The following is a 13911-nucleotide window of genomic DNA, read 5'->3' as shown; positions in this document are numbered from 1 at the left end:
AGTGTTACAGAAGAAACTGTCTTGCTTTTCCCGCAACCCAGTTTTAATAAATCATATAACCTGACAGATTAACTAAAAATGCAGCAAGATAGAACAAGCTACTTGTAAGCAGATCAACCACCATGTTGTCGAGCCTCTGACCTGCTGAATGGATCTGGATATAAACACTGAAATCCTTTGACGTCGCAAAGAAATAAGAGGAACGAGACAAAATGTTGTTTTTTAAACAAAGAAGTTAAAGACAATATAAATGTGAATCATTCCACCGGTTTGGATCTCCAGGTTCTCATGTGTGAATATGACTTCTTTTATTAAGGGCCCGAGCACCGACAACGTGGGGCCAGCGAAGGCCCTCGTAAAATTGTAAGAATTATAATTATTTTCATTTGGTTTGTCAAAACATATTTGCAAACAAGATTTTGTTTGGCACCTGTGGAATGCTTCATTACCCCAAACATGAGAGAATAATAATGTCTGAATGTGTCTGTGCGTGTGTGTGTGTGTGTGTGTGTGTTAATTACCCTGAGGGGAGGGTCTGGCTGCAGCTTTTATGGGGAAGACGTGCTGTTGCTATAGCAAACAACAGTGCGTCCATCAGATGAAACACCATGCGGTACATTCATGTGTGTGCGTCAATGCCTTATCTAATGCGTAGCTCTTTTTAAGGTGCACACAAAATAAATCACTTTGTGTTTTATGCACTCACACACACACACACACACAATGACTTTCTCTCTATGTGAGGCAGAGGCAGATAAGAAAAAGAAGGAAGAAACATGAGTGTTCGGACCAAAACATTTAAAGAACTATAATAAAGTATATTTTTGACATTTCATGAATGATTAATTGAGGAAAACAATCCACAGAATAATAGATATTGAAAATGATTGTTGGTAACACATGTATATTGTATCAGAATCCGATTCATTGGCTAAGTATGTGTACACATTCAAAGATTTTAAGTTGCTCTCAATGTACACAGTTCCAAGAACAATTTACAGGACGATAGAAGTAGGATAAAGCTAGAGACGAGGATAATAAAGCTGAACAAAGTAGGCAAAAATAAAACTATTATGTAGTGAAACAACAGATGTAGTCCTATGTAAATATATATAAAAAGCAACAACTATAGTGACCAACTACATTCAATGCTGTGTGTTTCTGTAAATTGTACACAAATACAAATATTGCAAAATAATACATATTCAAATATATCATATCATTGGGGATTTTGTGATGTATTTTAACTTGTATTTAAATGCCCTGCTATATAATGTGTGTACAATAATCAAGAATCTAACCGGTAAGTATTTCATGTATTGTTTTTGAGACTCTAAAACCTTTATAATACTTTTTATTAGACATTTTTATTGTCAAATGTATAATTGAACTGAGAGAGATGGAGGAAGTCTCTCTTCTGTGCGCGTCCCCGTGAGTGTTGTGCTCGCGGGGTCTCGCGGTCCCTCCCTTCCCATGCTCGCCCCCAACTCCCCACCCCCCGAGGCGCGTGTCCGCCCCGGCCCCAGTGTGTCCGCCAGGGGGCAGCTGTGTGTCGGTCTGAGGCTGCGCCGCTCCCGCTGCATCACAGAGAGGAAAATACCACCAGATGGCGGTTTAGGATTGCTGCTCTTCTCTCAAGGCGCGGTACCGCTCGCACGGCCAATTTTCGATATTAAAATACGCACGCTATTAAAACGATAATCGATTTAATATTTCGGGAAGGTGATAATCGATTCGGCGATGTTCGTTGGAGGTGAGTGCCTTGTGTGTTTGCCCTGTTTTTGTGCGGTGGGGAAGGGAGACGGAGCACAGATTAAAGATGGTGGACAGAGACAGTGAAGGCTGGTTGGTTGGGGGATGGGCGTTAGCGGCTAACGGGAGAGGGTGAATGTGCTTTCTCTCTCTTCCTCAGTTACACTATAGCCTAGCGGAGCCATTAGCTTTGCGAAGCTAGCACCCAAAATTTCGGGCAAGACAACTTGCTTAGAGGAGGGGGGGCAAGTGGTTTGTCGCAAGCGCCCCCCAAATGTCCACCCGGCTCTTGAGTTTGGCTTGTCAACAAATAAAGAGCCATGCGGTGTGACGTGTTTTCTTGCTCTTTTGCAAGGCGAGGATATCGGAGCATCACCTCCTCTGGTTTGCACAGCCGTGTTATGACTGCACGTTACAGCATCGCTTTGCTTACATTTGTCATCAACGAAAAAAAAAAAAAAAATTGCCACGTTGACTTTTGTCATGAACCCTTTCAGCAGTTTATCAGTTAGTTGTCTTGCACACTCAAAGAGATGTACAATGAGAAGACATGTCCCTATTAGCTACTTTTTTGCCTTCAAGTTTTCAGAGTAGTGTGGACTTTTCACACAAGGCTATAATGAACGTGTTGCTTTTTTCTTTTTTGTATAGCGACTGACAGCACGCAGATGCTTTTCATGGACTCCGTGCACGTTGAATAACGTTATTATGGCGCTTCTTTTCCCCCTTTCCCGCCCCCCTTCTGTGCGGGAAACAGGCAACACTGAGCGGGGAAACATGAGTCACATCAGGGGGGATGGGCTCCAGCAGCAGCTCTGCACCTCCCCTCTCACACTGACCTATGTACGGCTGCCCTGTGCACGCTGGTTGGGGATAGTTGATCGTGGGTCAGGGTGTTGCATAACTGCTTTGTTGACAGTCTGCCATGTGATTTATTTTCATGCAGGCTGTCATGGATTGCTATATGCAGCCCAACTTATCTGCCATTATCACACAGTGTATTTCCGCCCCTAACTGCACAATATGCTATATTTATCTTTTTTTGCAGGAGTTAAGCAATGCATTTTAAAAATGTTTAAAATGTTGCATCTTCGTAAACTGTGAGGGATAAGCAGTTGGCAGAGTTTAATACCATAGTGGTGTATGTCATTGTATATCTCATTTTATACATCACATAGAAATTCTTTTGCACCATCAATTGAGACACTTTTAACTGATGAAATAAGCAGAAATTAATACATTTTTTGCTAAACCAGCAGACAAATTGAATACTTATTGAAACTTATCATATACACATTTGGTATTTCCATCAACCGTCATGCTCATTCATTAGCAATATTGGCCAAAATAGTTAATACACCCAGAGATGTTGGAGGCAAAGGGACAGATACTATGATACAAACAGTATGGATCTTTGATGATTGGCACATTTATATTGTACATTTATATTACAAGTGGCTCCAGCCCAGTTAATAAGTTGAAGTGATTTTGAGTTTATTTTTAAACTTCCTCTTACACTACGTCCTGTGCAGCAGGGAAACTACTTTTTGTCATGAATAACACAACAGGTCCTGTTTTATTGCTAAATTTCAACCAGTCTTCCCACACATGACATTTATTTGGGGCGGCCTTTCTTGATCAGATGTTTAGATTGAAATGCAGTTCTGTTTGGGAAATGTCAGAGTAGACCTCCCCAGATAAGTACAACACCGGTTAACTGAAGATACTCTGGAGAGCTGTTTCACTGTATCACCAGAATCCCTTGCTGTGATGTGCATCATGTCATTTGAGATCTGTCGCTCAGACTGTGGCTCTCGCTCCTCTTAAAGACCTCATGTTTTGTTGTGTCAGAGTTATATTACAGACATCCACCATTGAAGACCACACACAGTGTGTTTGGCTCCCACATATAGCTACGTTGATAGGAACGTATGGAGTTGGTCTGATGCAGAACCAAAGTGCTCTGGCTCGCATTGATGAAATAACTATTTGGACGTTATGAATGGCTTCATCCTTGAAGAAGAAAACCACAGCGTTTTAAATATTCAGTCACACACTAGGCCGTCCTTGCCTTGGGAGTCGGCCATACGGTGGCATTTCTTTTCAAAGGTGTCTGATGTGAGGAACATGTCGTGGCATAAACCTTTAGATAACATTGAGGATTAACAGAAATGTTGAATAATCCCTCCTCCTTCCTCTGTCCCTTGAATCGCTTGGCTCTTTGCCCCGGCTCTGCCCTTAATACACCAATAAAGGACTGAGAATCACATAATGGTTCCTATTACTGGCACATATACTCTGGTTTGTTGTCATTTTAAAGCTAATAATGGGCAGTAAAATACATCTAATGGATATGTGTGTTGAGGATAACTGTATTCAGCAGTCTTCTGTTAAGAATAGCAAATGGTTGTCCATATGTTGCAAAGAAAAAACACTTTACAAACCCGACTGAAAGCCAGATATAAATAGTATTGTTTAAGACAATGAATCAATGAGTTGTGCCTTACAGCAGTTACTCAGCTTTGTGTTCGAGCCGTATGCTTTTAATGCTACAGCTCAGGAGATTATGTCGAGTGCTTGACATTTGTCAGAGCCGATTACACGGCGACCTCGATTCAAGATGTTGGCTTTAGAAATAACCGTAGTTCTTATTCCCATTGTGTCCCAGGTTCCCAGCACAGTCAGAGGAATGTCAAAGAAAAAAACAAATATTGCTGCCGTCTGTTTTCATTTCTGTTTATTCAAATATGAAGCATATATTCAATCACAAGAGCAGCACTTCTTCATAAATATGTTCATGAGTAATAGGTGCATTTTGACAGACCAGCAGTCCTTGTAATTTATAGGTACGATGGTATAGAATAACATTACACAAGCGTATGCATTCAACAGCTTGTTTTCTCAGTGAAGGGACTGAGCTGCAGTAGTGTGATTACTATGGGAAAGCCCAGAAGCTGCTCATGTCGATATGCAAACACACCTGCTTTCTAAAATAAGAGTTGTCACCCTCGGCAGAAGCCTGATTTAAGGCTTTCCCTGTGATGTGGTTTCCTCTTGTATAATTAGTTGCATTGCTGGTGTCAGATCTGTTGTCTGTCACTTTGTTTTGTGGAGGGCAACTCGGGTGAGGTCGGGACTGAGATTGCTGTGAAGCTGAATTTGTTTACTGAAGCGTTGACCGTTGAGATGAGGTCCAGCAGTAGTTTTTTAATCGAATGTAAGACTTTGAGTCTGTGCGCCAACAAAGAAGCAACATCGTAGGCCAAATAAACACACATGCACAACATTGTATTGGAAACATTATATGGAATGAAATCATTGAAAATTGCACATTTTAAAAGCTGGATAAATGAACATGTTGACATAACTCTTCTCTTCACAGTTTCATGGTGTTACTTGCAGATTAATTGGCAACATGCCCACAATATTATTTCATCACAGCCTCATTACACCGGCATTAGACCGACGTCACCCAGTGATTCTGACCTTTTTAAAGCCATTACTCTTACACAGATAACTCAGGCACCATTAAGTTAGATATTGATCGTTTTGGAAGCCAAAGTGTGAATATCTGCTGCTCGTGGATAACTTTCATTAACTATGAGAAGTGCACATATGGGGATATGATTTGCTGCAGTATTGTCACTGTTTTGTAATATACAATGCCATTAATTGTTCACACACACAATACACAACAGAAGTTGTCCGGGTAGCAGCATATACAACAAACAGCATGTGCACTGATGTAGATGTTGAACTCACGTATCAGAAGCGATCACTGGGATTTCCTGCCACACCACAAGAGCTCGTATTGTGAGTGCTAATGCATGCTGGGATGTGCTCTACACACGGGTGGGGCTCATCCTTCACCACATGGCTGAAACCACCAGCGGGGTTATAATGCAAAACAAAAATATGACGAAGCAGAGTCAGTTGGAAATCGCAAGGCTGGTCTGGGAAGTAGAAATTGTTGTCAGATAACATAGTGACAGAGGAGTTGCTGTAATGATGGGCGACATAACGTGGCGACAACCTTAAATACATCTTGTTGAAGTAATGAGACGCGGTGAGACTAGAGGAGCGACATGTGGTGTGTGTTTTGTTGTGGAGGTTTGTTATCTCTCCGTGGTGTTCCTGCACGGCTCACTGGGTTCTGAGACAGCTGCTTTTACCTGTTTGCTGATGCAGCCAAGTCACCGACTGGCAGAGTTGTTTTAGTCAAGACTGTAAAAACAACACCGAGGCTTTACTTTCCGACGTACAGACACTTCTGTTTCAGCCCACTGCCTACATTTAAAAACAACATCCTGCAATTATGAGTCTTATGTCCAGCTCTACTACGTTTATAACGCTGCAAACTTGAAATACTAATCCAGTCTGTTTGTAGGTGTGTTTTTTTTAAACCCCCACTGTGGCTGACCGGACTCCTCTGGCCTTGAAAATGTGTGTTTAGCAAGTTTACCCTGATCTCGCTGAACAGACATGGAAAGTAACACTTTAAAGTCCAACTGAAATGAAATGTCTTTTTGTCTGCTGCAGCACACACATCTGCTCTGTAAACCCCATTTTTCCCGTGTTCAAAGCAAAGACATTTATATTTTATAATGTTTTGGTGTCATGAAAGATAATTAGCTGCTCAGCTGCAGCACATTTAACAGCATATGCGTATCAGAAAATGTCCCGTCTGTTCTCTTGGATGCTGGGGGATTATTTGGGGAACTCAAATTCACTTAGCATTTTGCTAAAGAAGGACACTCGATGAAATAGCTTACAGTAGCTTAGGCTATACAGCAATTTACCGCTGCCAGATGTTGCCAGATGCTGCTCTGGGTCAACCTGTTATTGAAAAAATGCTGCAACCGTCGCAAAATTCTTATTGCTGCTGGTATGAATAGTTTTGATGCCAAATATCTGCAGCTGAATAATTCACAGTTATGTATTGGTCACCCCCCAAATGTGTAAAGGCCTTAAGGCTGCATCCTCACTGACACACATACAAGTGAATGGAAGGACTGACGTTTTTGCCACAATGCCAGATTTTTGTGTGAATGCAGCCTAATAACCTAAATACATACAAAAATACAGTTTTTACATTGTTTTTTTGTCCACGCAATGTCTAGATGTTGAACTTTTGAAATATGTTTTTTGCACATTCATAGATTCTTGATTGTTCCATTAGAGAGAGAAATTACAAGTTATTTTAAGAAATTTAAAAACAAGTAATTTAACATTTTCTGGGAAAACCAAATTAGGCACAACAATTATTTGTATGTGTCATAGAACATGCATGTTAATGCAGTATTTCTCTTGTGTTTTAAGTCATGGAGTTGAGTATTTTCTGCACATGTAGAATCCTAAAATGAGTCTTAGAGCTCAACGGGATGTAAATCCAAAATATACAAGGTAATAACTGTAATACGGAAGTGATTTGTGATAATGTGTTAATTAGTCTATTCACCTTGTCGACTGCTACCATAAAACACGTTCCTCTCACTGGCAGTAAGTGAAACATTGTTTTCATCTCTGAAAAGCATCCAAAGCAGCGGCACTTTTCATGAAAACACTGCTTTAATTGGCCCACTTGCATCACAAATGTGATGCTATTTCTGGAAGTGTTTTCCATGAAAACAGTTGGAATTAAACAGCTGGTGGTATTCTATAAAAATAATTTACACAATAGATAGCCAATTGAAAATGGACAGGATGTTTTCTGATGAATGTCTGTTTGGCTGCGAGGACAGTGAGGAAGCGTTCACACTGACAGCAGCTCGTTATTCTTTTACATCGGCGCTGTAAAGTGGAGCTTTGTAGAGTTATTAAACTCTGAGCCTCAGACAGACGGCTCAGAGGAAAGGCTGCTACTGGGGCTTCACTCGCACTGAGAGTCTGAGGTGGCGTGAGCAGTGAGCCTTTGTGTGAAGTACACGCTCTGTACAAACCTTTATTTTAAGTGTTTAATAATGTCTTTGTTAACAACTATAACTCCTCCTGGGAGGCATCCATAAGTGGATGCTGGTGTATAAACAAATAATGAAAGCCAATTAAACACAGTTGTAAAGGAAATGTCACCATAGGAGAAGTTAGAGTTGCTGATGAATACATAAATAGATGCGTTAAACGTGTCCTATCTGAATACAACTGCATTAAAGTGTGTTGTAAACCCCTTATGACATGTTTATGTAGCTTATAAAGTACAGTAGACATGTAAAGTTGTTTGAGATTAATGCGCACAAGAAATAGAAATGATAAAATGAGATAACAACATAACATAAGACAGTAGCAAATACAAGAAATGCCAGGGAATACAAACATGAATAATAAAATAAAATAAATAATGGCTACAAAACATTTTAATCCAAAGCGAGGCTAAACGGGTAGCTTTTAATTTTCCACGTAAAGAGATCAACACTTTCAGCTGCTTTCGAGTCCTGTGGCTCGGAGACTAACAACTCAAATCTAGCTCAACAAATACTCTTCATTCCTTCAGTTTCCTGATTCCTGGATGGAAAGAATTTCTTTTGGCCAACAGTAAGGCTGTGAAGGGAAAGTCCTGGATTAGCATGGACATCGTTTGAGACGTGGACTGTATATCTGTCTCCTCGAGGAGTGCAGTCTTGTTTTTTTATGAATGTAAAAGAGAGGTTATGATGCATTATGGGTCTCTTTTGGAGGCATTAAAGAGTAGCCTCCAGTTGATATCCTGCCTGTAGACTCTCAAAGGGTTGCCGTCTGGGGGATAAGAAAATGAAGGCTTTTCACTCGTTATTTTATGATTTACGTACGTTCATGGCAGCCACATCTAAATTTGGCAACCTGCAAAAATCCTTTTCAGTGTCATTTACACATGCGAGGCTAACCGACCTTCAAGCAGCAGCAAACACCTCCTCCTCCACATCGGGCCGTGGCAGCGTGTGTCTCGGCGGTCCGTGTTATTTGTACTCTTTACTTAATATTGATTCGCCGGCACGTGCCAAGTTAATTCTACCGACGCTCAGAGTGGAAGTGAAGTGGTGGCAAAAAAAAAAAATACAAAACATTTCAGCAAAGTGAGCCACTAGACGGGTCTTCCTGATTTAGAAACTGCAAATGCGCCAAGTATTTATTTGTTTTCAGAAACAAACCTTGAACCAACAAACTGATAGACTCATAAAAGAGTCTCTGCATAACAGTGGAGGTCTGGAAAAAGGCCTCATGAGTAGAAAGTGGATGCTGGGACTGTATCATGGAGTGTACGTGTTTCCATGGGTTTCACATTGAGGTCGCCTGTAAGTGGAGATGCGGCTAGATTTGCTCACTACGCCGCCCTGAGACATCATTTCTTTGTATCGCTCATAACCCATCTGCTCTTTGGGCCCGTGTGGAGGGGATTAACTGGTGGACTCCAGCAGATTATTTACCCATAAACCTCTTTCCTTATTCCCCACTGACTGCATATTATCCTGGCAGCATTATCCAGTCCAGCAGACAAACCTTCCTCAGACTTTAGACCGTCGTAGTGAAGGTTAGACCATCCTTGTGTGAACACCATGGATAGTGGCTGATGGACTAATGTGATTCATCATCAAACCGCATACACTACTATTGGGATTTTAGTGATTTGATTTAGTGAGAGGTAAATAAATTCATGAACCACAAATGATAAAAACTGGAAGATTGTTTTGCCTTTTGCCAGTTTATTATCAGGTTATTATCAATTTTCTTGTGAACGATGGAGCGTGTAGCCACGAATATACAGTTAGTCTATTGAATGTCAAATAAACAGAAAAATGCCCGTTACGAGTTCTGAGGAGACGCGTGGCCTCTTGAAATGTCTTGAACTGGAGTCCAAAAAATGGCACTTATTAAATAACGCAAAACGGTACAAAACCAAAGATATTCCGTTTACTAACTCATCAAATAAACCATGCGCGTTGTATATTTATGACTGAATCCAGCAGTTTGCTGCTGTGTTTTGTGAGGTGTTGTTGCCATTTGTGTCTTGACACCTGGCCGGGGTTTACATACATACATCCACCAGCTCATTGAAGCAGTCAGAGCTCACTCTCCGTAGATTATTGCTTCAGAACAGCACTTTGTGTTTTTTTTTGCTTTGACATCTGCCGGCTCCGATTAGTAGGCTTCTCTCGTGAACATCTTTGACATGCCGCTAGGCCATTAGGAAGTAATAATGGGTGTTAGGAGTAACAGCCTCTGGGTCTGCGTTTATGAGTGTGTGTCCCCCCCCTCTCCCCCCCCCCTTTCTCCCCCTCTATTAGAAGTGAATATGAGGCAGACTGAAAATGTGGGCCACGGTGAGAGAGGGAGCCCAGACAGATGAAAACAAATGAGTCCCTTTTTCTTTCTCCATCTCCTGCTGCTCTCCCCCTCTGTGCTGCTGTCACACTTTCTCCCCCGCTTTACCCCTCTCCTTACCCCTCTTCCCATTAAACCCCCCCCCCCCCCCCCCCCCACCACATCACCACCACCTCTTCTTCTTGCGGCTCCATTTTGCAGCCGAGCAGGCAGCCATTGCACAGAGAGAGGAGAGAGGAACATTGTTAGTTTACTGCTGTCTCTTTTTTATGCGTTGCCCTTTTTTCTCTCACAGTCTAATTGTCTTTTATTCACACAGGTAGTGCTCAGGAGGTGAGGAGGGGGAATCTATTTTTCAACACAGATCTTATCAGTTTGTGCAGCTCACACAGCATCCCCCCCCACCCCCTCTCCTCTATGCTACGATCAGGCTTTGTGTGCTGCAGAGTTCGAGCAAACAGTAGTTTGTGGCAATAACAGATGGCTGTGCGTGTGTGTAGAGGAAGATGACTATGTGTCACTCTCTGTGTCGGATGGGTAATCTCTCCCGTGTGACATAATCATAATCTGGTTAAACCAGACGGCCGCAGTCGGCCTCAAGGCTGCTCCACATTGTTGTGAGGCCGAGGCTCTTTGGTCTCCGTGTGCACGGAGGCTTGATGAAGTGCAATTTTTTTCTTGGTGGTGTAGCTCGTAGCCGCGGCCCAGAGGGACCGATTGTGGTTCAAGCTCACATGTCAGGCTCTGGTTGGCCTTTATCGTGTAGAGAGGTTTGAGAGGTCGCTGGTTCTCTTTCTTCTTTCTTTGTCGTAGTTTCGAGTCTTGTGAAATACCGTGAGTCTTTAAGTCGGGAAGCTTTTTCCTCACACCTCAGTTCATCACATGAGATCAAAATAACTTCTTTGCTCACTAGAACTGCAAAGTGATTGTTTTAATTGTCTGCTGATTACTTTCTTAATTCATGGCTTGGTCTACAAGATGTTAAAGACAAGAAACACTTTAATCACAACTTCTAAAAGTCCAAGATGACATGTTTAAAGTGCTATAAGCTGCTGTCATAGTGGAGCCTTTAGCAGTTAAAGAGCCAGATGTCTTCCTCAGGAGATGGAGGAGACCAAAACAGAGTGAATGTTGCATTCCACAGATAATATGAACTATTCACTGCGAGTGCTTCTCCCATAATTATATTTGCATAGCTCACAGCGTCTCACTCTTACAGACATAATGCATACGGCCTTGGCCGGATCGTTGGATTTAATCCATAATATCCAAGAGTGGAGCTGTAGAAAAATCTGCTTTAAGGTTGTCAGTTTGTGACAAACCCGGTTCATTTAAACTCTGTCACTGCACAGACACATCTTTGTTTACACTTAGGCAGCTTGTTTTTTTTAATCAATGATCAGTCAACAATCAGATATTCCACGTTTACTTATGAGATGATTCAACGGCCCATGACTAGAGACATCAGTCATTTCTTTCTACCAAACCGTGTCTGTAAAGTATCACAAAGTATCAAACTGAATTATTGAGAAGATGATTTTAGATTTATTCTTCATTCTCAGATTGTTTGTCTTTGCTGATGAATAAATGTTTGATGTGATAAAGTTCAAGTCGTAGATAAAGCGAATAAAAGTTGACTGTAAGACGTGATTAGTTGTTTGTTAGCTTTGCTGTATTTTGTGAGCAAGAGATGAGTACATTTCTTGTTGCGATGTATCAGAATTGTGAAGGTTTTTCCTCTTCTGGCTAATTCAGCTCCGCCAGACCTCATCACTCATTTGGTGATTTCAGGACTCTGTCACTTTGACCTGCAGTCTGCAGGATTGGCCCTCTCATTTCCCAGTCATGGGATGATCCCACATGCCAGCAGGTCCATCAAGATCCAAGTCAATTGGATCCATTTAAATCCATCCGGGTTAGACGAGTCTGCCGCCTTCGACACTGCTGCAGTACTCTTCTGGGATAAACCACAGACGCCTCCCTCTGTCTCTCTCGTCGTTACAGCGTCGTTAACGCGTTCATAAAGCGCGGCGGTGAAAGTACATCGAGGAGACCGCGGTCTGCCGGAGAGGACGGGAGATAACGCAGCGTGGTTTACAGTCACTGATAACAGCCGAGGCTCATGTGGGTCAAATTCTACACAAGTCGAAAGCGTCAAAACAAATCTTTTTTTTGAGAAAATAATGACTTAATTTTAGGTCTGTACTGGGGATGTTGCTACAGAAACCAACCTTATAAGGACGAGTGCTTCACAGAACGGACGGACCGTTTTTGGAGAGAGAGAGAGAGAGAGAGAGAGAGAGAGAGAGAGAGGGAGAGAGAGAGAGAGAGAGGTGTTAATCCACTTCAGCCTGAGCTCGATGTAACATCAGCTCAGCAGCTCTAGTGTGAAGAGACCGGAGAGACAAAGTGAAGCAGCTTCAGCTTGTGTCAATCAGAGCTCTGCAGAGAGAGCAGCACACTCGCTGAGCCTATGGTGGTAATATTTAAAGAGAGAATAATATCTTCCCAGTGTCTTCCAGTTAAAATCTGCTTCGGTCTTGTTTCCTTCAGGGGAACTCATTTCACTTTAAATCTGAATATTTGTTTGGCGTCATCCCCTTACATAGCTTCTTTATGTCTGAGGAGCTGAGGTGAATACGAGGAGATATTATTTACTCAAGAGGCTCTGAAGAGTCCAATTACTTTTATACATGTTGAGCATTATGATGCATGGCATTGTGGGAGAAGGCATGAAGGGAAATGCTTCTTAGTGGTATGGAAATGGGTTTTTTTACACATTGCCCAAGCATCTGGTAAACTCTTACATGAACACATCTGGAGCTTAAGATAACACTCGGGTTGAGTAAATGTCCTTTTTCACTCTGCTGCCAAGCAAATGCTTAATTGTCCTCACATGGGTCATGTGGGAACCACAGATCATCGTTTTTTAAATAATAATGAACTATCTTTTGACTTTTGAGGCCATCAAGTTCATTCCTGGAGAAGTTTGAGATGACTCACATTTCACCCAGCTGCTTTGAATCTTGGGATACATTTCATTTAAATTCGGCAAAGTGATCGTGACTTTCTTCCAGAGCCGTATTTAAGCAGACCACTTGTCCTGTATGTCTCTGCAAAACTTGATTTGTTAGTCGATGTGCTTTTTCGATGTGCGTTCGTAATGAGCTTTGTGGGAATCCTCTTGACGCCTGATCCTCTCGTGGAGCTCGAAGCTCCTCTTCGTGCTTCACACCAGCACCACACTTTGATGTAACCTACCTGAGGCGACACGAATGCTGTATGAACAAAAACAGGCTTATTATGTGTATGGTGGCTTAATTACATAAAGACATTGACTTGTAAACAGTCAGTGACTGTGTCTCAGAACACACTGCGAGCCATCTTCTGTGTGTGGCTTTCACAGGGAATCAAATGAATATTACTCGGTGGATTTTACGCGGCACATCAATCTCTGACTGGCGTCTTGAGTTGTTTCCAATCTTACAAGTCATTTCCATATAAATGACCACTGTTTTATACCAGGCTTTCTTTTCTTCTCCAAAATAATTCCTTCGGTTCATCTTTCCCATTATTTGTTGTGTGTTTTTCTCTACTTTGTTCGGTCCTAATCCCGGATACTGTATATACATGTACATGTTCCTCGCCCCAGTGAGAAGTGTTAATACTCAGCTCTACTCGCAGTATCACCACCGTCTCTTATCCTGAAGTATTGACTGTCGAGACAGAAATAGCACTTGAGACTCGATTGGCTGTATTGATGGCAGCACATGCAGACATGTAGAGTATCTGAGTCCTTCCTGGTGTCGTTAGCGGTAAATCCAGTCTTGTGTTTATCCTTCTCAAAACGCTGCACATTTGTAGTCC

At 41.9% G+C, this 13911-nt stretch overlaps 1 protein-coding gene across 2 annotated transcripts in view; it reads left to right on the top strand.

Annotated features, from left to right (window-relative positions):
- The first annotated feature begins 1616 nt into the window (after positions 1-1616).
- Positions 1617-13911, top strand: part of stag1a (STAG1 cohesin complex component a) — a 30234-nt gene continuing 17939 nt past the window's right edge. For both annotated transcript variants that reach the window (XM_079286186.1, XM_079286185.1), the window contains exon 1: positions 1617-1753. The gene's annotated coding sequence lies outside the window, so the exon portion shown is untranslated. The remainder of the gene's footprint in view (positions 1754-13911) is intronic.

This window comes from Melanostigma gelatinosum, assembly GCF_949748355.1.
Source record: "Melanostigma gelatinosum genome assembly, chromosome: 16".
NCBI lineage: Eukaryota > Metazoa > Chordata > Actinopteri > Perciformes > Zoarcidae > Melanostigma > Melanostigma gelatinosum.
The sequence above is the reverse complement of the archived record's forward strand: the minus strand, read 5'-3'. Positions and strand labels throughout refer to the sequence as shown.